The sequence below is a fragment of the Rhinoderma darwinii genome, chromosome 3, assembly GCF_050947455.1.
Source record: "Rhinoderma darwinii isolate aRhiDar2 chromosome 3, aRhiDar2.hap1, whole genome shotgun sequence".
In the NCBI taxonomy this organism is placed as follows: Eukaryota; Metazoa; Chordata; class Amphibia; order Anura; family Rhinodermatidae; genus Rhinoderma; species Rhinoderma darwinii.
This window is the reverse complement of record NC_134689.1, coordinates 297,457,246-297,483,705: the sequence shown is the minus strand read 5'-3', so window position 1 is coordinate 297,483,705 and position 26,460 is coordinate 297,457,246. Positions and strand designations below refer to the sequence as shown.

Below are 26,460 nucleotides of genomic sequence, written 5' to 3'. Positions count from 1 at the left end.
AATTTATATTGTGAGAAATATCTGTTCGTATATGCCTCTTTCCAACGGTAAATCTTTTGTATATTTGTCGCACTTAATGGTTTCATAATATTAAACAGGGCACACCTAAACTACATTTTATTGGCTGGTAGTGATTACAAGTCTATGGCGAATTTTAGGCCACCTTCACACACCTTTTTTTTTTTCGGTGTTTAAAAAAAAAAAAAAATTGTGGCGATTTTTATTTTGTAACATTTTGGAAATGGCATGCTGCGTTTTGAAAAAACACCACTGACCCCCAAAACACTACTAAAACACCCCAAACTAGAATGCTGTAAGCTTTCACATATTTTACGTTAGACTTTAAAGCATTTTGGGGTAAAAAAAAAACTTGCAAAAAATGAGTAAACCCAGTATATGTGTGTAGCCAGCCTAATATGGGTTTCCCCACTTTAGACATTGATGGCATATACTTTGAACAGCTGTTTCCATAACCCCCCAAAAAAATCAATTGAGAGGAGCGCACATGCACCTCAACATTCTGTTTCTTCCCTGATATGGCTAGCAGATTGGGGGTCTGTGGACTATATTTATCCTTATTAGTCAGACCCCCACCTGTTAGACATTTATACTATATCCTGTGGATACTCTTTATGGTACTGGGCATATGAACAACATCTTTTCCTACTGAGAACCCATCGGCTAATTACAGTAGATCTATCAGCTGTTCTCACCGAGGAAAGCGGCAGGGAAAATATGGTATTAGATGAGACCTAATCAAATGGATAGGTGACCGAAATGTCATACATGGTCATGCTGAGTCCTGCAGAGCGGGAGCAGCTAGAGGGGGGTCTAATGGGCACCCCTATGATGTCCTTATGTCCTAATACGTTATATAGACAGGGGTTGTCCTAATGGTACAACCCTTATAATAATTAAAAGATATACAGTTTCAATTAATGAGTACCAAGATTTTTCTACTGACCAATGAGTATATGCCACACTTTTTTTAACCCTAGATTTTCTCATGGAAATCTAGGATCTTGTAGGCCTGGCATCTTATCCAGTCAGGGTATTTTATAGGAATATTTCGTGCAAAGGACAGAAACTGATTATTTGACACATTTTTAAATAATGTAGAAACAGAATATTAACGTAGCCAAATATGACATCACCTTTAAGGTAAAGGTCATATAAGAAGCAGAATAAAAATCTATAAGATAAATGTCAGTGGTGCAGCTTGAATAGTAGTAAGTTTAACTTGCAGAGCTACAGAGTTTGGACTAAACGAAATATTATGCATAAATATCCATTGGAACTAGTTTTTAGTAGTCAAATTAATATATAATTTAAGAAGACACAGAGCAGTTCACAAGCTAACATGTATTGGCAAGTATTTGCCAATTGCCATATGAAGATGTAGTAGAGCTTAGAGTAGGGGCACGTCATAAGAGTTAGTGTTTCGTTTACAGAAGAATAGTTTTCACCTTGTATTTCCCTTCTATTTCTCAACAAAAAAAGTGAAAAAATCCCAACAGAGGAAAAGATGAGAACCTTTACCAGAAAAAAAATGCCCTTTTTATTCTTGTTGAGATACAATTCCATAAAAAAAAATTATGGGGGGAAGACAAAAATAAAATGCACAAGTGTGAAAAAGTGTACATGACAAACCCAAGATGGGGGCAACATTTCTAATTTCAAGCATATTTATAAATAATACCTGGGGTAGTTAGTAATGTTAAAATACTGTACAATGCCTAAAGTGTCATTCCTGGCCAATTTTTTTTACATTTCTCTTCAGCTTTCTCCTGCATGTGGTATGGCCGGGAGTCTCTGCTATTGGCACCTGGGGCGGCCATTAACCCGTTAGTGACCGCCAATACGCCTTTTCACGGCGGCCACTAACGGGCTTTATTCTGATGCATAGGCCTTTTCACGGCACTGCATCAGAATAAAATTGCGGCGCCGTGAAAAGAGATAGCTCCCTGCTCTCAGCTACCGGAGGTAGCTAAGGGCTTGGAGCACAGTCTGGGGACCGTTGTTTGCAGTCCCCAAACCGGCGATCGCCGGTATTCAACGAATACCGGCGACCGCCGTTACAATTAATGCAGCGGTGGAAAATTAACATTTTTATCTCCTCTCACCATGAATGTTTGGTGAGAGGAGATAAAAAACTAACCAGAAGGGCCTCCGATGCCTGCGATCGTGCCCCCTTCTCTTCTCCTCCCGCAGCTGCCGGGAAGAGAAAAAAAATGGCGCCCGCGCATGCGCACACAATCTAATTAAGATTGCGGCGCCATGCAGAGGGATAGCTCCCTGCCCTCAGCTACCAGAGGTAGCTGAGGGCTTGGAGCACAGTCTGGGGACCGTTGTTTGCGGTCCCCAAACCGGCGATCGCCGGTATTCAACGAATACCGGCGACCGCCGTTACAATTAATGCAGCGGTGGAAAATTAACATTTTTATCTCCTCTCACCATGAATGTTTGGTGAGAGGAGATAAAAAACTACTTGTTAGGCCACCGATCGTGCCCTCCCCCCAACAACCGGGAAAAAAAAAAAAAAAATGGCGCACGCATACGCTGTCAGTTGAAAGGCAGCTATTCTGCCTGTAAATAGAAACTGATCAGGGACCGTTATAATTGGTCCCTGATCAGATGGTCACTGTGATATACCTATCACAGTGACCATAGTCCCATATTTTCAAAATACAGCACAAGATTTGTGCTCTTTCCCTCCCTCCTCTCACTGTAGTTGATCTGTGAGAGGAGAGAGAGAGATACTATACAAATCTTGTGCTGTATTATACTGTAAAATACACCACATACTTACTCGCCAGTGTTCCGATATTATCCGAATATTGTCCGTAATTACCCCAGATAACCCGTAATCACCCCAGATTACCGTAATCACCCGATTACCCGTAATCACGCCAGATTACCCGTAATTACCCCAGATTACCCGTAATTACCCCAGATTACCTGTAATTACCCCAGATTACCAGTAATCACCCCAGATTACACGTAATCACCCCCGTTTTTTTGTTTGTCTTCTAAAAAAACAAAAAAAAAAACAATTATTAGTGTGGTGAACATGAACCGCAGAAGCCGCAGAATGTTCTCTGCAGAGCAGGCATACGCCATGCTGTGCTCTAGCGGTTCCGGCAGTGATACGGACACTGCGTCAGAAGCAGAACTTGGCTCAGAAAGCGACACAAGTTCTGCTTCTGCCACTGGACCCCCCAGCCCTATGGTGGTGGACGCAGCGGTCAGCGGTGAAGCGTCAGGAGACGGGCCTAGTACTGCAGTCCCTTCCGCAATTTGGGATCCTGCAATTGCTTTCTCCCCCCAAGTTTTGCCATTTACAGCGACTCCAGGCATCAACGCAGATGTCTCAAATTTTAGTGCCTATAATTTTTTTCATTTGTTTATAGGTGATCAGGTCCTGGAACTAATCGTCCAGCAGACGAATTTATACGCCAGGCAATTTGGCACCCAAAATCCCAGGTCTTGCTATGCCAGAGGATGGATCCCCACAACAGTTTCTGAAATAAAAATTTTTGGGGGAATTACCCTAAACATGGGCATAGTAAAAAAAAAAACTCTATCCGCTCCTATTGGGCTACCAGCGCTATCCATAGCACGCCTGTATTTGCAGCTGTTATGGCCCGAACGCGCTATGAGACTCTAATGCGTTTCATGCATTTTTCTGACAATACACAAATCCCCCCAAGAAGTGACCCAGCCTATGATCGCCTCAACAAACTGAGACCCCTAATCTCCCTCCTAAGTGACTCATTTTTCAATTTATACACCCCAGGCCAAAAACTAGCGGTAGATGAGTCCCTTATGTCCTTCAAGGGCCGTCTATCGTTTCGCCAATACATCCCCTCCAAAAGAGCCCGATACGGAGTGAAACTCTATAAGTTGTGCGAGAGCACAACGGGCTACACCTGTGGCTTTTTCATTTATGAGGGCAGGGACCGCCACCTTAATCCCCCAGGATGCCCAGAGGATATTGGCATTAGTGGGAAAATTGTCTGGGAACTCATGGTGCCATTCCTACAAAAAGGGTACCATGTGTACATCGACAATTACTACACCAGCGTCCCCCTGTATAAGTCCCTCCATGCTGCGAATACAGGGGCCTGTGGGACGGTACGAAAAAATAGTCGGCTTCCCTCAACGACTGGTGTCCAGGCGACTAGTAAGGGGTGCGTCACTCTCATTTGCAAGTGACTAGTTGCTCGCTGTCAAATGGAGTGACAAAAAGGACGTGTACATGCTCTCCACCGTGCACGAGGACACCACAGTGGCAGTAAGAGAGAGGGGTGCTACCTCTGATAAGAGGAAACCGGTCTGCGTGGTGGACTATAACAAGTTCATGGGGGGAGTCGATCTATCTGACCAGGTCCTACAACCGTACCTGGTCAAGCGCAAAACTAGGGCCTGGTATAAAAAGGTAGCGCTCTACCTTATCCAAATGGCCATTTACAACAGCTATGTGCTGTACAAGACCCAGGGAACGCTGAGTTTCCTCCAGTATCAGGAGAAAATTATAGAGCACCTCCTGTTTGACTCCCCCGCACCTAGAGACTCCTTCGAGTCAGAGCATGTCAAAAGGCTCACTGAGCGCCTCTTCCTTCACCCCGTCCCTGCCTTTGTGAACCAAAGATACCCCCAAAAGAAATGCCGTGTGTGCAGTAAACACGGAAGGAGGAGCGATTCCCAGTTTTACTGCCCCATGTGCCCTTCAAATCCAGGCCTGTGCAACTACCCCTGTTTTGAGACCTACCACACCGTTTCTAATTATTAATTTTATCTATAATTTAGGGAAAACCAAAAAGGGTGGGGTGGGGGGGATTCTTTTTAGGGAGTCAATTTCATTTATGCATATTTTTTTGTTTAGTTTCTGGGCTTTCCAAGGGAGGGAGGGATTCTCATGGGGAGGTTTATTTATTTCAGACTGTAAAACTAAATTTCCCCTTTATGATTTTTTTTATGCAATTCTTGGACAATTAAATCCTGGACTTGATCACTCACAAATGAATACAGTTTATTGTGCAGGAGCCCACATCTGTCTATTCAGAACATGGACCCCACAAGTGTTCTTGAAATAAAAAATAAATGTGGGCATTGCATTTATTAGTAGATAAATCCAACACATGCGGCCCGTGCCGCCCCTGAATTAGTGGAAGTCGTGCATTTTAGCAATGGTTACAAGAATAAATTAGGGATGTATTTCCTTTTTCTTATGACTATGTCCTGCCACATACAGCTGTTACATTAATAATTCTGTACCGTGATACGGGCATGATATTTTTTTTTTGGAGGATCTCTAATAATTGAGCTGTTCCTTATCAATACACCATGGGCTTTGTTACGGTTCTTATGGAAATACTGACATCATTTTGGGGATTAGTGATCCTTTACTGTTCCTATAGATGGTTTTGGACATTGCCCCTCTATATATTCTGTAGGTGATTGGTTGTTTTGTGCACATAGCGGTTCCTACCTTGCCGGGCAGGGGCCTGTTATGGTGTACCGCGTCACTTGGCACGTTCGTCCCTCATATAAGGATTGATGGAGCTAAAGAGACGTTGTACAACCAGTCACTGAAAAAAAAGCTTGTCTTGACAGCCCTGCAGGGTGTTCTTCTATCTAGTGAACAGACTCGAGTTTGCAATATAGTTGGATACATTTTCCTCCATTTGTTTGAAGATATTGCCCGTCACTCCAGTACAGTTTATTTTTTCCTCTCTGACTGATTTTATATTAGGACAGAATTCTGTCCACAATGACATCATAATGGCACCAACTGCTTCTTCAGCAAGACATAGTCATAAGTACAGGCAAATACGTCTGTAGCGACATGTATCCGTTATGAATACACGGCTTCACTTCTATTCTGTGCCGCACAAATTTATTAATGTGGCATATTTCTAACAAAATAACCTTCTACCACGTCTCCTCTATTTCTTGTGGAAACGTAATAAGAGTTTGAAGAAAACATTATATACCCATAGTGTCTGAAATGATACCCATTATTTCCTCCTTTAAAAAATTTTTGGTCCGCATGCCCACTACACCACTAGATGAATACCTTTAGGGGTTTAGTTTTTAAAATGGGGTCATTTCTGCGTGGTTTTTTTTTTTTGGTTCAGGCAGCTCAATGCCTCTAAATGCATGATATGGGGCCGAGAATTTATTCAATTGTGCCCTGAAAGCCAAAGGGTGCTCCCTCTCTTTTTGGCCCAGCCACACGTCTAATAAGCAGATTTGGGCAACAATGAGAGTATTTTTGAAAACAGGAGAAACCGGGTGATTGATTTTGGGGTGTGTTTCTTCATTTTCATGTTCGCTTTACAAAGAAATCGGTCTTCAAACTGATACTTTTATGAAAAAAGTGAAGTTTAATTTTTTTTCACCTGCTATGCATTAAATTTAGCAAAAAACTGTGGGGTCAAAATACTTACTATACCCCTAGATAAATACCTTAAGGGGTCTAGTTTTCTAAATGGGGTCGTTTATGGGGAGTTTCTATCGTTCTGGCAGCTCAAAACCTCTCCAAATGTACATTGGGGCCTAAAACATTTTCAAGCAAAATAGGAGTCCTGAAAGCCTCCGGGTGTTCCCTTCCTTTGGGGCCCTGCTGTGTGTCCAGGCAATGCATTAGGGTCACAATGGGGGCATTTTTGAAAACAGGAGAAACAGGATGATAGATTTTGGGGTGTGTTTCTTCATTCTTATGGTCGCTTTACACAGAAATCTGTCTTCAAAGTGATACTTTTATGAAAAAAGTGTTTGTTTGTTTTTTTCACCTGCTATGCATTAAATTTAGCAAAAAACTGTGGGGTCAAAATACTCACTACACCCCTAGATAAATACCTTAAGGGGTCTAGTTTTCCAAATGGGGTAGTTTATGGGGAGTTTCTATCGTTCTGGTAGTTCAAAACCTCTCCAAATATACAGTGGGGCCTAAAACATTTTCAAGCAAAATATGAGACCTGAAAGTCTCCGGGTGTTCCCTTCCTTTGGGGCCCTGCCGTGTGTCCAGGCAATGCATTAGGGTCACAATGTGGGCATTTTTGAAAACAGGAGAAACAGGGTGATAGATTTTGGGGTGTGTTTCTTCATTCTCATGGTCGCTTTACAAAGAAATCGGTCTTCAAAGTGATACTTTTATGAAAAAAGTGAGATTATATTTTTTTACGCCTGCTTTGCATGAATTCTTACAAAAAAACTGTGCGGTCAAAATACTTACAACACCCCTTAATAAATACCTTAAGGGGTGTAGTTTGCAAAATGGGGTCACTTGTGGGGGTTTCCACCATTCTGACACCTATGAGCCTCTGAAAACCTGGCTTGGTGTAGGAAAACCAAATGTACTTCAAAATGTATAAAATTATTACTAAACTTGTAAGTCTTCTAAATTGCTAAAAAAAAATATTTTTTTTTTCAAAAGTGCTGCCAAAATAGAGTAAAGAGATGGAAATATATATTTAATTTAAAAAAATTGTACTGTATGTATGTACATATGTGACATATTGCCGTTAAAAATAGGGAAAAATGATAATTTTTACAACATTTCTTCAATTTTTCTATTTTTTAATTAATTTCCGCAAATCGTATCAGTCTACTTTTACCACTAAAATAAAGTACAACATGTGACAAAAAAACAATGTCAGAATTACTTGGATATTCAAAACTTTCACAGAGTTATTCTCTGATAAAGTCACACATACCAGATTTAACAAATCTGGCTTGGTCATTAAGGCTTGGTCATTAAGGGGTTAATGACGTCGTTTCTCATTGCTCCACATATTCTGAATTGCCTGTTTTACACAGCACAAGTAGCATGTAGCCCGTGGCTCACTCGGAAGACTATTGGAAGAAGTGGCTGACGGAGGGAGGTAAGGCTGAAGACGGTGAGAGAAAACTAGGGATCTGGGTAAAACTCAAGAGGGGTGGCCCTTTAACATATTTCTACTTGAATGTATAGATAGACAAATAGTTGCACATATATAAAATGTGCTGTGATGTGAAAGATGTATACTATTTTCAATCATATTTTGCAACATGTATGACAGATATGAAAAAGGTGCGAAGTAGAGGAGCGTGGCAAAACTCACCATGGCTTTGTCAAAATGATAAAGGACTAGAAATATGGTTTTTGAGCAAAATATTGGTGTACATGTACAACAGCTATGAAGTAGTGTAAGGAAGGGAAGTGTATTTAGTATGCCTAGTCAGCTGTGCCAAATATATTATGTAGTGAGCGCCAACTGTCCCTAAAAATACTATATACTATACCAAGTTATTACATATTTGGATTAACTCTGAGTAGATGCAAAACGGTACCCGCTGTTTAGACCGTAGTGTTTTGTAGTTATATTCACAGGTGACAAATTTCTTGCAGCAATTTCTGCAAATGCTTCATTTATCTCAATGGGTTTTTGTGAAAATCCATGCACATGCTGTAGAAACAACCTAGATGTCTGGAATGGATATTTAGTCACAGAAATTTCTGCAAAAAATCTGCCACGTATGAACATATCCTTATTCCAGAATTCTGTGAGAAATAAACAAATTGTTGATGATTATCTTAGGATAAAGGGTATTCTGTTTCTATTTACCATTTCCTGCTTCCATAAGATAAATGTATCATATTTTTTTTCACATAGACTATGACGTTTTCTCCAGCAAAAATAAATAAATACAAGACCAGAAAATTAGGCTACATTAAGCACGAAATTAGGCCAGAAACGAAGAATGAAAACATTACCATATTGTCAAATCAAAAGAAAAGCAGGCACAATGCATAAATAACGGTTTTGTGATATTTTCACATAAAAAGTACTTTGTGAAATTGCTGCAAGCCACTACTTTTATTTAATAGACAATCATTAGAAAAATAAAAGCAGGAAAACCACTTAAACCATATGGAGCAATAACATAATTGACAACATGAACTTTGTTGGCAAACAGAGAAAAAAGCGGGCACAATTTAAACATAGACTCATTCCGCAAATAAGTTTGAGAGTGAACTTACGAGTCGGTTCTGCTGCTATTATGAAAATTGTGGCACAAAAAATGCAACAAAAACACATCATGTAAATATACCCTAACAGTATGTATTGCATTAAGCTGTAACACAATTGGCTTAATGCATAAAAGTGCTCTAAGAAAAAGTGTGTGCGCCTGTTGCAACCAATCTCTTCATTCTTTTTCGAATCACCACTGAAAAAAATGAAAGCCTGTATCTAATGGGTTGTTATCGATAAGGGTATGTGCACACGATAACGTCAATTACAGCTGAAATTACGGAGCTGTTTTCAGTAGGAAACAGCTCCTGCATTTCAGGCGTAATTGCTCGTACACGCGTTTTGCGAGGCATCAATTACGGACGTAATTTGGAGCTGTTCTTCATTGGATTCAATGAAAAACGGCTCCAACGAGGCTGTCCTTTTACGCGCCGTCTTTTGACAGCTACGCGTAAAATTACAGGTCGTCGGCACAGTACGTCGGCAAACCCATTGAAATGAATGGGCAGATGTTTGCCGACGTATACGAGGCTTGTTTTCAGACGTATTTCAAGGCGTAAAACGCCTCCAATACGTCTGAAAATAGGTTGTATGAACCCAGCCTAATACTGACACCTTTTCTTAGGGCACTTTTACACTGGCAGTACCCTGTAAAGAAGCGCAGACTGACAATACCGAATGTCGATTGGCGCTTCTTTGCTCTTTTTAAATGGAGCAGTGATCAGAATGTATGGGCATGAACAATTCTTAAGTACATCTTGTCGGGAGCACATCAACAGGGGGAGATTTTCTGCCGAAAAGCGACCATTTTTGGCAGCATAAAAGATCTAATTAGTCGACAAACAAGCATTTGCTCTCCTGTTTACACCGAGCTATGATCGGGAACGAGCATTCGTAAGAACGCTCATTCACCCGATCATTGGCCTGTGTAAAAGGGCCTTTAGAACAGAATTTATATCTGAAGACCAATGTTCGTTAATCTGTGCTTTAGATTTTGGGCATTCATTGTTTTTGGTTTTCACAAATACCAGATAATAGAGGCCTTATGCAAGCACGAGACTAAGGGTATGTGCACACGAGAAATGGCTTTTACATCTGAATAGACAGACTGTTTTCTGGAGAAAACAGCTGTGTCGTTTCAGACGTAAAAGCTCCTCCTCGCATTTTGCGAGGTGTCTTTGACACCCGTAATCTTGAGCTGTTCTTCATTGAATTCAATGAAAAACGGCTCAAATTACATTTCAAAGAAGTGTCCTGCACTTCTTTGACAAGGCAGTCATTTTACGCGTCGTCGTTTGACAGCTGTCAAACAACGACGCGTAAATTACTGGTCGTCGGCACAATACGTCGGCAAACCCATTCAAATGAATGGGCAGATGTTTGCCGACGTATTGTAGCCGTATTTTCAGGCGTAAATCGAGGCATAATACGCCTCGTTTACGCCTGAAAATAGGTCGTGTGAACCCAGCCAAAGGCTCATCTGGATAGTCAAAGCTTTGATTTATTAGGTTAGGCAATTGGTCTTATCATTAGCCAGCAGTTGTGATATACCCCATTTAAAGATTTGGGGTGGGAACAGTTGCTCTATATGCTGGGAATATGTATTGAATGAGCCTCATGTTTTTGTTTTGAGATTATGTGAGTTGCAACCTGACGTTAAGGCTTCGTTCACATCTGCGTAGGGACTCCGTTCATGGGTTCCGTTGGACGTTTCCGTCAGGGGAACCCATGAACGAAATCCAAACTGAGGATTCCGTTTGCATCACCATTGATATCAGTGGTGACGGATCCGGTGCAAATGGTTTCTATTTGTTACCGTTATATAAGGCCGGGTTCCCACGTAGTGTAAATGCAGCGGAATTTCTGCAACGGAATTCTGTGTGGAAATTCCGCAACATTTACAGTAGCAGCAAAGTGGATGAGATTCAGAAAATCTCATGTCCACGCTGCAGAAAAAAAGCCGCAGTGTAAACGTTAATAAAGTGACTTGCGATGTGGAGTTTAATTCTGCAGCATGTCAATTTATGTTGTGTTTTTGTTGATTTTCTATTGCGAGTTTTCCCCATTTATTCAATAGGGATAAAAAAACCAACAACAGAAAGCCCAGTGTTGCGACTTTTGCGGCGTATTCGGAAAATAAAATCAAACTTATCCAGAACGCCCTCCTCCTTCCTGCAGTCCGGCCTCCTGGGATGACGTTGCATCCCATGTGACCACTGCAGCCAATCACAGGCTGCAGCGGTGGTCACATGAGATGATACGTCATCCTAGGAGGCGGCCTGGATGATGTCAGAGGCTGGCCCCCTGGAATGACATTACATCCCATGTGACCGCCGCTGCAGCCGTGACCTGGGCTGCAGCGTCATCCATGGAAGCTGGACCGGACTGCAATGGAGGGACGTGTCGCCATAACAACGACCTACGTAAGTATGAGCGATTTTTACTGCTGCTTTCCGCAGCGGAAATTCCGTCCGAAAAAACGCACCACAACATAGTGCGGTTTTCGGACGGAATGTACTGCGGGTTCCAGGTTGGATACGCTGCGTGGTTTTTACGCAGTGTATCCGTCCCGTGGGAACCCGGCCCAAGGGTTCTATTGTTTTGCCGGAATCATGCTGGTATTGATTCCATCAAAAAACAGCTCCAAAAACAGCCGTAAAATAAGCCGCGAAAAAAGCGAGTTGCTAACAAAACGGCTGAAAATCAGGAGCTGTTTCTCCTTGAAAACCGCTCCGTATTTTTTGGGATGCTTTTTTCTGAGCGTGTGAACATACCCTTAAAATTAAAGTAAGGTGCATTTAAAAATCCTTTTCAAACTTATTTATTTGCTAAAGTGGTATAAAATGTGACACATGTTCTAGAATGTATTTCATATTTTTTTCATTCTCACCACTTTGTGCCAGGCTGAGCACTTCATTGCACTCACAGCTCTTTTTAGTAGACAGGCGGGTTGATATGACTTCTACCTGCTTCCATCAACATATGGGCTCTTAAAAAAAATAATACCATCTAGATTATTTTCCAATACACCATACACTAAGATGTGGCGTGCACTATTTCCACTCGGTGAGGCATAGTTATCAATGCAATTACGATCATTTTCTGTTAGAATTGCATTGAAAAGAATTGTGCCATATTCATCAAGCCTCTTTTAACATTTCCCGATGTTCACACTGAGTTTTTTGCCGAGTCTTTTGACGCGGAAACCGCACCGCAAAACTCGTAAAAAACGGACCGAAAATGCCTCCCATTGATTTCAATGGGAGGCGGTGGCGTCTTTTTCCCGCGAGCGGTAAAACCGTCTCACGGGAGAAAGAAGGGACATGCCCTATCTTCGGGCGTTTACACCTCTGACCTCCCATTGACAACAATGGGAGGCAGAGAAAGCGTATTTCGCTGCGTTTTAAGCCCGCGGCGCTCAATGGCCGTGGGCGAAAAACACTGCGAATATCGGTGTGCAGGGAGAGGAAAATCTGCCTCAAACTTCCAAACGGAATTTTGAAGCAGAAATTCCGCCTGCAAAAGAACTCTGTGTGAACATAGCCTAAAAGTCCCTAAACTGTTTGCTATGGTTCCATAATTGATTTGTAAATGAATGCCCACATGTCAAAAAGAAGAATCTACTAAAAGCACAATCGGATCCTATTTGTCTGGTTTGGCAATACGGTACAACAGAAGAGTACATTTCCAGGAAACTATTGAACCACAAAATACAGAAAAAGTCTATTTATAAATATTTTCCATTACACAGAGAAACATTGCCAACTGCAGAGCATTCCAAGTCCCAATATCCCCCACATGCACATTCATAGGATGGATTTTATTTCTTAGATTTATAGGACTGGCAATAAACTCCGCTATTATCAGATTTCAGAAACATGAACAGTATTGATTTAATAAGTCCATCGCTGCATGGAAAAAGTGAGTCAAATTCTATTCTGCTACAAAACAAGAAATTTACAATGTTTGTACAAATTCACTTACATACTGTTAGGGTATGTTCACACGGCCAAATTTCAGACGTATACGAGGCGTATTATGCCTCGTTTTACGTCTGAAAATACGGCTCCAATACGTCGGCAAACATCTGCCCATTCATTTGAATGGGTTTGCCGACGTACTGTGCAGACGACCTGTTATTTACGCGTCGTCGTTTGACAGCTGTCAAACGACGACTCGTAAAAATACAGCCTCGTCAAAAGAAGTGCAGGACACTTCTTTCAGACGTTTTTGGAGCTGTTTTCTCATAGACTCCAATGAAAACAGCTCCAAAAACGAGTTGGTAAAAAAATGAGTTGGTAAAAATGCGAGTTGGTAAAAAAACGTCTGAAAAGCAGGGTCTGTTTTCCCTTGAAAACAGCTCTGGATTTTCAGACGTTTTGGTTGACTACGTGTGAACATACCCTTAGGGTATGTTCACACTCTGAGAGGCAGTTACGTGTGAAAAGACAGACTGTTAACAGCTGCCTCGTTTCACACGTAAAAGCTCCTCCTCGTAATTTACGAGGCGTCTGAGACGCTCGTAAACCTTGAGCCGTGCTTCATTGTATTCAATGAAGAACGGCTCAAATTACGTGGCAAAGAAGTGCCCTGCACTTCTTTGCCGAGGCAGTAAATTTACGGGTCGTCGTTTGACAGCTGTCAAACGACGACTCGTAAATAACAGGTCGTCTGCACAGTACGTCGGCAAACCCATTCAAATGAATGGGCAGATGTTTGCCGACGTATTGTAGCCATATTTTCAGACGTAAAACGAGGCATAATACGCCTCGTATACGTCTGAAATTTGGCCGTGTGAACATACCCTTAAAGGTAAGGCCTCATTCAGACAGCAGTATTCAGGTCAGTATTTTGCTACAGTATTTGCAAACCAAAACCAGGGAGGAAACCTACACAGAGAAAGTATAATGGAAAGTTTTGTATGGTGTTGTGGACCCACTCCTGGTTGTGGCTTACAAATACTGAAGCCAAATACTGACCAAAATACTGCCATCTAAATTAGGCCTATAATTCGTACTTGGATACGTCTTCTTGGTCCTGGATAAATCTAAGTGTGAAGTTTTATCCTACTTCTTATACTTCTGGCAATATATTATGCTATCATTAAAACAAGGGGCCGTATCACTATTCATACATGAATCTGGTACGAAAATCACTTGTAAGCAGGGCCGGCCTTAGGTTGGATGGCGTACTGTGCGGGATTCTCTATTGCTGCCCCCTCCACAAATCCAAAAAATTAACCACATATATATATATAATGGGTCCTATACAAATACATATAGGTAAATATATGGACATACAGGCCCAAATATACCCACGCAGGCACATATATACACAGAACAGATAGTTACCTGCAGTCCCATATAACACCACAGATAACACAGTGATAACTCTCTGAGTACAGATAATGTAGTAGTGTAACCTGCAGTCCTATGTAACACCCACAGATAACACAGTGATAACTCTCTGAGTACAGATAATGTAGTAGTGTTACCTGCAGTCCTATGTAACACCACAGATAACACAGTGATAACTCTCTGATTACAGATAATGTAGTAGATGTTACCTGCAGTCCTATGTAACACCACAGATAACACAGTGATAACTCTCTGATTACAGATAATGTAGTAGATGTTACCTGCAGTCCTATGTAACACCACAGATAACACAGTGATAACTGAGTACAGATAATGTAGTATATGCACACACAAAAATATATACACATACAGATACATATCTAGGCACTTAGACCCACAAATACACACACACCTGCAGTCCTATGTAACACCACAGATAACACAGTGATAACTCTCGGAGTACAAATAATGTAGTAGTGTTACCTGCAATCCTATTTAAGATCACAAGATCAGTACATAAATACAGCACTAGAACCAAGCTAAGTACATATAGACAGCACCAGAAACAAGCTCAGTACATAAATACAGCACTAGAACCAAGCTCTGACATATATACAGCACCAGAATAAAGCTAAGTAAAATACAGCACTAGAACCAAGCTCTGACATATATACAGCACCAGAACAAAGCTCAGTACATATATACAGCACTAGAACCAAGCTCAGTACATAAATACAGCACTAGTACCAAGCCCATAAATATATACAGCACCAGAACCAACTTCAGTACATAAATACAGCACCAAAACCAACCTCAGTACATAAATACAGCACTAGAACCAAGCTCAGTACATATATACAGCACCAGAATCAACCTCAGTACATAAATACAGCGCCAGAACAAACCTCAGTACATAAAGACAACCCCAGAACCAAGCTCAGTACATATATACACAGAACCAAAACCAATCTCATATGTATATACAGCACCAGAACCAAGCTCAGTACTTACATACAGCATCAGAACCAAGATCAGTACATATATACACCACCAGCTCAATTTAGTGCAACCCCTGTCGTATAGGTTTGTACGGCGTAAAACTACAGCTCCCAGCATGGCCCAAACAATGGTGAGGATATGCTGGGAGATGCTGTTTCACAAAAAAAAAATCATATCATAATCATCTCGCTGCAGATCATACAGTGACTACAGTGCTGATTAGAGGCAGAATAAACATTTACATTAAGTGACTCACCGGTGACGTCTCAGATTCTAGTTCTTTTCTTCTCCCTCCGGTCCAGACATCTATGATGGATTCCTACCGGCCATGATCCATTTCTGCAGTTTTCCGCTCAGATGTCTTCAGCTTCTCACTTTTAAAACATTTCTGCACCTATAAACAAAGCTAAAATTCTCAACACCTCTTGCACCTCTAACTATAATAGCGCCATATACTGTGTCCCTGATTATAATAGTACCATACACTGTCACAAACCCACACTGTGCCCCCTGTAGATAGTGCCCCCATAGCCACCGTGCTGCCCTACATATAGCTTCCCCTATAGGTAGTGCTCCATGTATAGCCCACCTCTGTAGACAATGCCCTAAATATAGCCACCCTGTTGCTAGTACCCCACAGGTAACCCACCCCTGTATATAGTGTCCCACATATAGCCCACCCCTATAGAATGTGCCCTAAAAAATAGCTCCACTATAGATAGTGCTCTACATATAGCCCACCCCTGTATAGTGTCTCACATATAGCTCCCCCTGTATATAGTGCCCCACATATAGACCACCCTGTAGATAGTGCCTCACATATAGACCCCCCTGTAGATAGTGGCCCACATATAGACCCCCCGTAGATTGTGCCCCACATCCCCACATACAGACCACCACTGTAGCTAGTGCCCCACATCCCCACATATAGACCCCCCCCTGTATATAGTGGCCCACATATAGACGACCCCCCTGTAGATAGAGCCCCCACTATAGATAATACCATTAACAGTTTTATGAGAGAGAAAAAACTTTACATACTCACATGATCCCGTTCCTGTTCGCTGGCGATGCAGATCTGCTCTCTTCTGAGCAGGTCTGCAGGAGCTGAACGAGCATCGTTCAATGACGCTGATTGGCGGGGCAGAATGACTTGACCCGTCAATCAGGGCCTTTCAAGCGTGGAAGCGGCGCGATGACGTCATCGCGCCGCTAGCCAATCAGCGTCATTGTAAGGCGCTGAATGGTCGGCCATTCAGCGCTAGTGCATGTATTTGGCTGTCGCTAGCACCGGGGCCCCCTCCGGTGCTAGCGACGCCTACAGGCATGAGAGGGCCTGTGTCGCCCGGCCAATACTTGTTGGAGGTTCGGCGGCGCAGGTCCCATAGTAGCGGCGCTACTGCTGTAGCAGCCATAACAGCTGCTAGCGACGCCACTGGGCATATGGGGGGCGCGTGTTGGCCCCCCTCAAGCCGCGGGCCCCGTAGCAGCCGCTACTGCTGCTTCCGCGGTAGTTACGCCACTGCCGCTGGCGTCCCGAGTAGTGGCCATGGCGCAGAGTATGTACTCCCGGTGGCGCCCCCCCCTTACAGTGCGGCGGGCGGCGCCCTGTGCGACCGCACTGGTCGCACGTACCTAAGGCCGGCCATGCTTGTAATTTTATCTTTTGTGCACCAAAGGTGATTTTCTGCATTAAGTGATTGCATACAAATACCTAATTTATCAAAACTGTCGGAAATCTGTTGCCCATACCAACTAATCAAAGCTCAGCTTTAGTTTTCTTAAACTGCTCTAAAAAATCAAAGCTGCACTGTGATTGGTTTCTATGGACAACAAGACCAATTTTCCTGTCATACAATTTTGATTGCCGAGGCCATATAGATTTTTCTAGGGAAGTGAATACCCAACCTTAAATACGCTCAACCCCAACCCTAAAAACAGATCTAAATTCTGTGCTAATTAATTTTAAAATTATAATCTTTATAGTTGGCAGAGCCCTGTTTTCCTGTTACAGAGCTCCAAATTATTTTGCATTCACATAGCCTTAAAGAAGACCTGTCACCTCCCCTGACATGTCTGTTTTTATATAGAATTGTATTCACCCATGAAATATAAATTCTAGAACATATTTTCTCAGTTGTGCCGTTCCTCTATTATTTCTCTTAGACATTTATGACTAAATTGCCAACTTAGTGTTACCAGTTAGGGATGTGTCCCTACACAGTCTTATACCATCCAATCAATGCTGACAGTGTAAGAACACATCCCTTAACCCTTTCCCTACGTATGACGTATGCTCACGTCATAGCCGGATAGGGTAAGTATGGAGTAGGCTCACGGGCAGAGCCTGTTGCATTCATGTTGGCTGGATGTTAAAGCCGACACTTCACTGTAATTTGCGGGATTGCATTCGAGTGCGATCCCTTAGATGCATCAATAATGACCGAGGCATCTAAAGAGTTTTACACTGAATCAGTCAGTCCTGCGGACCCGACAGGTTCATCATCGGCAGGTCCTGCGTGTCTGTAACACACAGAATCCACCTGTAATCGATCACATCTAAGTTCATAACTTGGATGTGTTCGAATACAGGTCGCAGAATCCGCCGACACTGAACCCGTCGGGTCCGCGAGAGTGACGTATTCAGTGTAAAACAAGAGATACAGAAGAGTATAGAGAGTGCAGAACAGCTGTATCTCCAAAAGTAGCAAGATTTTTTTTAATAAAGCCTATTTACAAAGTTACACTTATCACACTGACTAATCTCTTTATTAAAAATAAAAAAAATGCCCTCAAAGATGTCCATAGCCTTTAAAATACTTTTTAAAGAATCTTTGGTCGTTTATTTAATTTTCGATGTCATTATCTATATTCCTAAAACATTGCAGTTTTTATACTGGCCACTGAGCCTCAGAACAGATTAACGCTTTCTGTTCTGCAGAGATGACACTACTCAACAGCCATCTCATTATAGAAAACACAAGATCCTCCATTGACAATAGGTGATGGATTCAGCTCCCCTTCTATCCCTTAGGCTGGGTTCACACGACCTATTTTCAGACGTAAACGTCTGAAAATAGGGCTACAATACGTCGGCAAACATCTGCCCATTCATCTGAATGGGTTTGCCGACGCACTGTGCAGACAACCTGTCATTTACGCGTCGTCGTTTGACAGCTGTCAAACGACGACGCGTAAAAATACAGCCTCGTCAAAAGAAGTGCAGGACACTTCTTTCAGACGTAATTTGAGCCGTTCTTCATTGAGCTCAATGAAGCACAGCTCAAAATTTACGGCTGTCAGAGAAGCCTCGCAAAATGCGAGGAGGAGCATTTACGTCTGAAACGAGGCAGCTGTTTTCTCCTGAAAACAGTCTGTCTTTTCAGACGTAAAAGCCAGCTAGCGTGTGCACATACCCTTACTGCACAATGACCTTTGCACAGGTCACAGCGCATGCTTAGAAAACTCTTCCATAGAAGGCAATTGTTGCATCTCCGGACTATTGTTTCCTATTGCCATGCGGCTGTTGTAAAGCATATTTAAAAATTCTGTTAACAGCAGCTCAGGCAAGATAGCTGTCCCTGTAACCATGTACAGAAAGTAGAATAAAAAAATCTACAATCAAAAAATAAAAATAGATTAAAAAAATATGCTCATTATCTAGTTTTAAATAGTATAAAAGAAAATATAGGTGATACTTTTTCTTTAAGTATCAATTTAACTCCTTCCCGACAATTGTCGTATGGATACGTCATGGAAAGCTAGTGCTTCCCGCATTTTGCCGTATCTATACGACAAATGGTGGACACCGGCTCAGAAGCTGGGTCGGTGCCACCATCCCCGGGTGTCGGCTGCATGTTATAGCTGACACCCTGGGGTAATGGCAAGGACCGAAGTTTGCTCAGATCCCCGCCATTAACCCCTAAAATGCAGCGGTCAAATGCGATCGCTGCATTTAAGTTGTTTGCAGCTCATCGGCACCCCAGCAATGAAATTGCCTAGATGCCGGTGGTTACAAAAGCAACCGGAGGCCTAACACTAGCCTCCCAGTATGCCAAGTATGGAAGACTTTCAGGCCCCAACCAGAGGTCTAAAAGGCTTCCGAAGCCGCCGGCAAGATGGCGCTGGCTCAGGAGCTGAGTCGGCGTTATCAGCGGTGGATGTCAGCTGTATGTTAGAGCTGACATCCACCTGTAACGGCAGGAACCGGAGGTAGATCCGATTCCTGCCATTAACGAAAGCGATCTGTAAAGGGTCTGCCAGACACAGCTTCTGTGTCGACGCCCGTGGTTAATCAGTCTGCATCTGTTCCTAGAGTGACTCGATCTGCTATCACTCAGGTTGGTAGGCTGAGGAGTGGGAGAACCTATCACAGCCTGGCCAGACGGTTCTAGCTCCCGCCCTCGGTCTATTTATACCTTCATTTGCTGCTTGTCCTTTGCCTGTGGCTCTGCTGTTTCTGCTATTACTATTGACCTCTGCTTCATATTGACCCTGGCTTTACTGACTACGCTCCTGCTCTGCGTTTGGTACCTCGTACACTCCTGGTTTGACTCGGCTCGTTCACTACTCTTGTTGCTCACGGTGTTGCCATGGGCAACTGCCCCATTTCCCTTAGCTTCTGTGTACCCTTGTCTGTTTATCTGTCGTGCACATATTGAGCATAGGGACCGTCGCCCTGTTGTACGCCGTCGCCTAGGACGGGCCGTGCAAGTAGGCAGGGACTGAGTGGCGGGTAGATTAGGGCTCACCTGTCTGTCTCCCTACCCCGACATTACACGATCGCTGCATCTTAGTGGTTATCGCAGGACTACTGACTGCTACTATGGCAACAGGAGGCCTAACAATGGCCTCCTGCTTTGCCATTACGGAAGCCGATTAGGCCCCGCCCGGAGGCGAAGCCTAATCGGCTTGCTGTCAGTGAATGACTGACAGATCTAATACATTGCACTACATAGGTAGTAATGTATTAGAAAAATAATCTGACAGTTGTACCTTCAAGTCCCCTAGTGGGACTAAAGAAAAGTAAAAGAAAAAGTGTAAAAAAAAGTATAAATAAAAATATAAAAAAAGTTTCAAGTATTAAAATAAAACACAATTGCCCTTTTTCTCTTATCAAGTCCTTTATTATTTAAAAAAATAAACCATACATATTTGATATCGCTGCATCCGTAATGTTTGAACTATAAAAATATTATGTTATTTGTTCCACGCGGTGAACGGTGTAAGACAATAACGTAAAAAACAATGAAAGATTCCGTTTTTTTTGGTCACTTTGCCCTACAAAAATTGGAATAAAACGTGATCAAAACGTTGCATGTATCCAAAAATGGTACCAATACTAACTACAGTTTATCCTGCAAAAAACAAGCCCTCATACAGCTCCGTAGACGAAAAAAGTTAAAAAGTTATGGTTCTCAGAACATGGCGACAGAAAAAATACATTCTTTTTACAAAAATAATTTTATTGTGCAGAAAGTTGTAAAACATAAAAAAGTGCTATAAATTAGGCATCGCCGGAATCGTACTGACCTGCAGAATAAAGTTAACATGTAATTAATGTCGCGTGGTGAACGCTGTATAAAAAAAACTAACAAGACTATGCCAGAATTGCTGTTTTTTGGTCACCTTGCCTCCCATAAAATAGGATAAAAAGTGATCAAAAAGTCGCATGTACCCCAAAATGGTACCAATAATAACTACAGCTTGTCCCACAAAAAAACAGCCCTCATACCACTACGTCTATGAAAAAATTTATGTCAGGAAAGATAAATCAATACGTCAGGAAAGAAAAACATGCAGTTGTGCAGGCCCGAGGGGAACATTTCTTCTGTTAGAAAAGGCAATTTATCAAGGCCCTAAAATTAGGGAACCAGGAAAAGTAGGGCCTAAACATTTCTGCTGGAAACGAGGGCACCCGTATTATACCAGGACAACACTTTCCCAGTAAAATTCGCCAAACTGCAAATGAGCGGAGTGTGGACCAAAACGAAAAAAGAAAGAACACCATTTATCAGTGCGACACTGTCCTGTGCAGAAAGGATTGCTTCACAGCGTAACAAATATTTATGCATTATTTTATTGTTTTTTTACCCCATTGTTATACCACCTGACTATGCCCCTGATGTACTCTGCCCAGCTTACATGTACCCCCACATTATAAACTAAAATACCAGTAAAACTCCAAACAAATCTACTACCAAGCCAAATCCATGCTCCAAAAGCCAAATGGTGCTCCCTCCCTTTTGAACCCTACAGCGTGCCCAAACAGCTGTTTACTTTCACATATATATGGCATCGCCATACCCGGGAGAACCCTTTTAACAATTTTTGGGGTGTCTGTCTCCAGTGGCACAAGCTGGGAATGGCATATTTGCCACTGAAATGGCATATCATGGGAAAAATTCAAATTTGTACTTTGCACCATTCACAGCGCAATCTTTTATGGAAAAGACATGTGGGGTGAAAATTCTCATTACACCCCTTAATAAATGCCTTGAGGGGTGTAGTTTCCAAAATGGGGTCACTTCTCATGGGTTTCTTTTATTACTTCACATTAGAGCCTCTGCTATTCTTTAACCAATACTTTGTAAATTGCCAAATTAGACCTCAACTTCGCATGGTACTCTTTCACTCCTGAGCCTTGTCGAATGTCCAGGCAAAAGATTAGGGCCACATGTAGGGTGTTTCTAAAACCGGGAAACACAGCATAATAATTAGAGAGCTGTCTTGTTATGGTGGCACAAGCTGGGCACCACATATTGGCATATCTATGCAAAGAATTCCATTTTCACTCTGCAACATCGAGTGCACACTAATTTCTGCAAAACACCTGCAGGGTTAACATTCTCACTACACCCCTAAGTGAATACCTTGAGGGGTGTAGTTTCCAAAATGGGGTAACTTCTGGGGGGTTTCTACTGTTTTGGTCCCACAGGGGCTTTGCAAATGTGACATAGCGCCCAGAAACCAATTCAGCAAAATCTGCATTTCATGCTCCTTCCCTTCTGAGCCGTACTGTGTGTCCAAACAGCAGTTTATGACCACAAATGTGGTATTTCCGTACTCTAGAGAAGTTGCTTTACAATGTTGGGGTTCTTTTTTTCCTTTATTTGTTGAGAAAATGAAAAATTTGGAGCTAAAGCTACGTCTTATTGAAGAAAAACGATTGTTTTTATTTTCACTGCCCAACTCTAATAAAATCTATGAAATACCTGTGGGGTCAAAATGCTCACTACACCCATAGATTAGTTCCTCAAGGGGTGTAGTTTCCTAAATGGAGTCACTTTTTGGGCGTTTTCACGATTTTAGTCCCTCAGGGGCTCTGCACATGTGACATGGCCTCCGCAAACCATTCCTGCTAAATTTGAGCTCCAAAAGCCAAATGGCGCTCTTTCTCTTCTAAGCCCTGCCGTGTGTCCAAACAGCCGTTTATGACCACATATGGGGTATTGTTTTACTTGAGAGAAATTGCTTTACAAATGTTGCATTGCTTTTTCTCCTTTAGTCCTTGTGTTAATGAGAAAAAATGAGCTAAACCTACATTTTCTTTGAAATAATGTAGATTTTCCTTTTCACAGCCAACTTCCAATAATATCTGCAAAAACCTTGTGGGGTCAAAATTCTCACTATACCCCTAGTAATTTATGGGGTAATTTATGGGGTCTATCTTGTATATAAGGCCCTCAAAGCCACTTCAGAACTAGAGTGGTCCTTGAAAAATAGCCTTTTGAAATTTTCTTGAAAATGTGAGAAATTGCTGCTAAAGTTCGAAGCCTTGTAACGTCCTAGAAAAATAAAAGAATTTTCAAAAAACGATGCAAACATAAAGTAGACATATGGAATATGTGAGACATATGGAATATGTTAAATAGTAATTATTTTGTGTGGTATTACTGTCTGTTTTATAAGCAGATACATTTAAAATGAGAAAAATCATAATTTTTGCAAATTTTCTTTAAATTTTAGTGTTTTTTACAAATAAGAAATTAATTTATTGACCAAATTTTTGCACTAACATAAAGTACAATATGTCACGAGAAAACAATCTCAGAAAAGCTTGGGTAGGTAAAAGCATTCCAGAGTTATTACCACATAAAATGACACATGTCAGATTTGAAAAAATGGGGCTGGTCCTGAAGGCCAAAATGAGCTTGGTCCTGAAAGGGTTAATTGATTTAGTTGGTCTGATCTGGGGTCTGATCATTTTAAGGGGTCTGATCTGGGGTCTGATTATTCTAGGCAATTTAGGGGGTTTGATCTGAGGTCTGTATAATTTACTGTCTGATCCATTTACAGTGTCTGATCTGGGGTTCGCATTAGTTTAGGGGGTCTGATTAATTTAAGGGTTCTGATCTGTGATTTGTATTTGTTTAGGGGGTCCGGTCTGGGGTCTTATTAAATTAAAGGGTCTTATCTGGGGTCTGTATTAGTTTAGGTTGTCTGGCTGGGCTTGAATTAATTTAGTAGGTCTGGTCTGTATTAGTTTAGGGGGTCTGGTGTAAGGCCTGATTAATTCAGAGGTCCGATCTTGTATCTGAATTTATTTGTGTTGCTACAAAGGCTGGTGATGGATGATAAAGCGAGGGGCCAAAGGTCCGGGCAGAAAACTCTGCAGTGGTCAGGAGGAGTCGTCACGGTAGTCTGAGCCAGATGGAGAAGAAAACAGAACAACTCATATCAGAGTTGACGTCACCTGTAAATTACTGGATTTATATAGGAACTGTCAGCTCTCCTGACATGTCTGTTATAGTTAACCACTTCCCTCTTTGGCCACTTTTCACCTTCCTGATAGAGCCTCATTTTTTAAATCTGACATGTTTCACTTTATGTGGTAATAACTTCGGAATATTTTTACCTACCCAAGAGATTCTGAGATTGTTTTCTCATGACACATTGGACTTTATGTTACTGGCAACATTTGCTTGATACATTCAGTATTTAATTGTGAAAAACACCAAAATTTTGTGAAAAATTGCAAAAATGTGCATTTTTCTAAATTTGAATGTATCTGCTTGTAAGACAGGCAGTTATACCACACAAAATAGTTGCTAATTAACATCCCCCATATGTCTACTTTAGATTGGCATAGTTTTTTGAACATCATTTTATTTTTATGGGGCGTTACAAGGCTTAGAACTTAGAAGGCTATATTTTCAGGGGCCAGTTCAATTGTGAAGTGGCTTTGTGGGCCTTACATATTACAAACCCCCAATAAGTCACCCCATTTTAAAAACTGCACCCCTCAAAGTATTCAAAACAGCATTTAGAAAGTTTTGTAACCCTTTAGATATTTCACAGGAATTAAAGCAATGTGAAGTATACAAATTTCTTTCTTTTTTTTTTGCAGAAATTCATTTTGAACCATTTTTTTTTGTAACAGGTTTTACAAGAGAAATGCAACTCAATATTTAATGTCCAGATTCTGCAGTTTTTAGAAATATCCCACATGTGGCCCTAGTGTGCTAATGTACTGAAGCAAGTGAATTTTGGGGCCTCCTTTTTATGAGAATATATTTTAGGCACCATGTCAGGTTTGAAAAGGTCTTGTGATGCCAAAACATTAAAAATTTCCCACAAGTGACCCCATTTTGGAAACTAAACCCCTTGAGGAAATTATCTAGGGGTATAGTGAGCATTTTGACTGCACAGGTTTTTTGCAGAAATTATTGGAATTAGGCAGTGAAAATTAAAATCTACATTTTTTCCAATAAAATGTAGGTTGAAGGGGTGAAAAAGCTGTATATTGCGAAACGCGCGTCGGGGCGCTGTCTCATCTTTGGGCTATCTGACTCTACCCCACATCTATGGGTAAGGCATGTTTTGTGCTGTGTTATTTAAACTTTTCCAACTCCTTTGGGTGTTTGATACACGTTGTCCATTAGGCTAGTTGTTTTCGATTACTAGTTTAGGTCACATCCTTTTTGTCTGTGACCAAACTTTCGTTACATACAGATGACCTAGCCTTTTTTGTGAATTTACGCAGTAAATGTTTACCTGCCAAGATAACTATGCAGCATGTACCCAGTTGAAAATTGCTTGCACATTGAGTCATGTTAATGCCTGCTCTGTCTTAATGAATAATACGCACTGTGCATGTTTGTATTCATTATTACTTTTTGTGGTGCTAACGCTATTACATAATTTGGTCTCTATACAGATCTTGTTTTAGATCCTCTGTAGTTTTTTATATTCCCTCATTATTATTTAATTATTTAAAATAAAATGTATATTTTGGCGTCATTTGGCTTTTAGAGAGTGGATTTTGCTTGGTAGTAGTTTTGTTGGGAGTTTTACTGGTATTTACGTTTATAATGTGGGGGTACATGTAAGCCGGGTCAGGGTACATCAGGGGCATAGTCAGGTGGTATAATAATGGGGTAAAATAATCCTTAGATGTGTGTTACGCTGTGAAGCAATCCATTATGCACAGGCCAGTGTGCACTGATAAATTATGTCCTTTCTTTTCCCCCTTTTGGTCCACACTCCGCACCTTTGCAGTTTGGGGAATTTTGCTGGCAAGTGTTGTCCTGGTATAATACCCTCGCTTCCAGCAGATATGTTTGGGTCCTACCCTTCCTGGTTCCCTAACTTTAGGGCCTTGATAAATGGCCTCTTGAAACAGAAGGAATGTTCCCCTCGGGCCTGCACAACTGCATATTTTTTATTTCCTAACTTATTGGAGCCTAAGGCTGGGTTCACACACACTATTTACGGACGTAAATCGGCTCAATAGCGTCGGAAAACATCTGCCCATTCATTAGAATGGGTCTTACGATGTTCTGTTCCGACGGTCATTTTTTTTACGCCCCGCTGTCAAAAGGAGGGGCGTAAAATAGACGCCCGCGTCAAAGAAGTACCTGTCACTTCTTCAGACGTAAATGGAGCCGTTTTCCATTGACTCCATGGAAAAACAGCTCCATTTACGTCCGTAATGTACGCAGCGAAAAGCGCCTCAACATGCCATTACGGCTGAAATTACGGTGCTGTTTTCTCCTGAAAACAGCACCGTAATTTCAGCCGTAACGGACGCTGCCGTGTGAACATACCCTTAAAGGGAAGGTGTCATGAATTTTTATTTTTTT

The 26,460-nt window shown here is 41.7% G+C and overlaps 1 protein-coding gene across 1 annotated transcript in view; it reads right to left on the bottom strand.

Annotated features, from left to right (window-relative positions):
- The window catches only part of MAP1A (microtubule associated protein 1A), a 206,644-nt gene that overhangs the window by 165,831 nt on the left and 14,353 nt on the right, over positions 1-26,460 (bottom strand). The window lies entirely within an intron of this gene.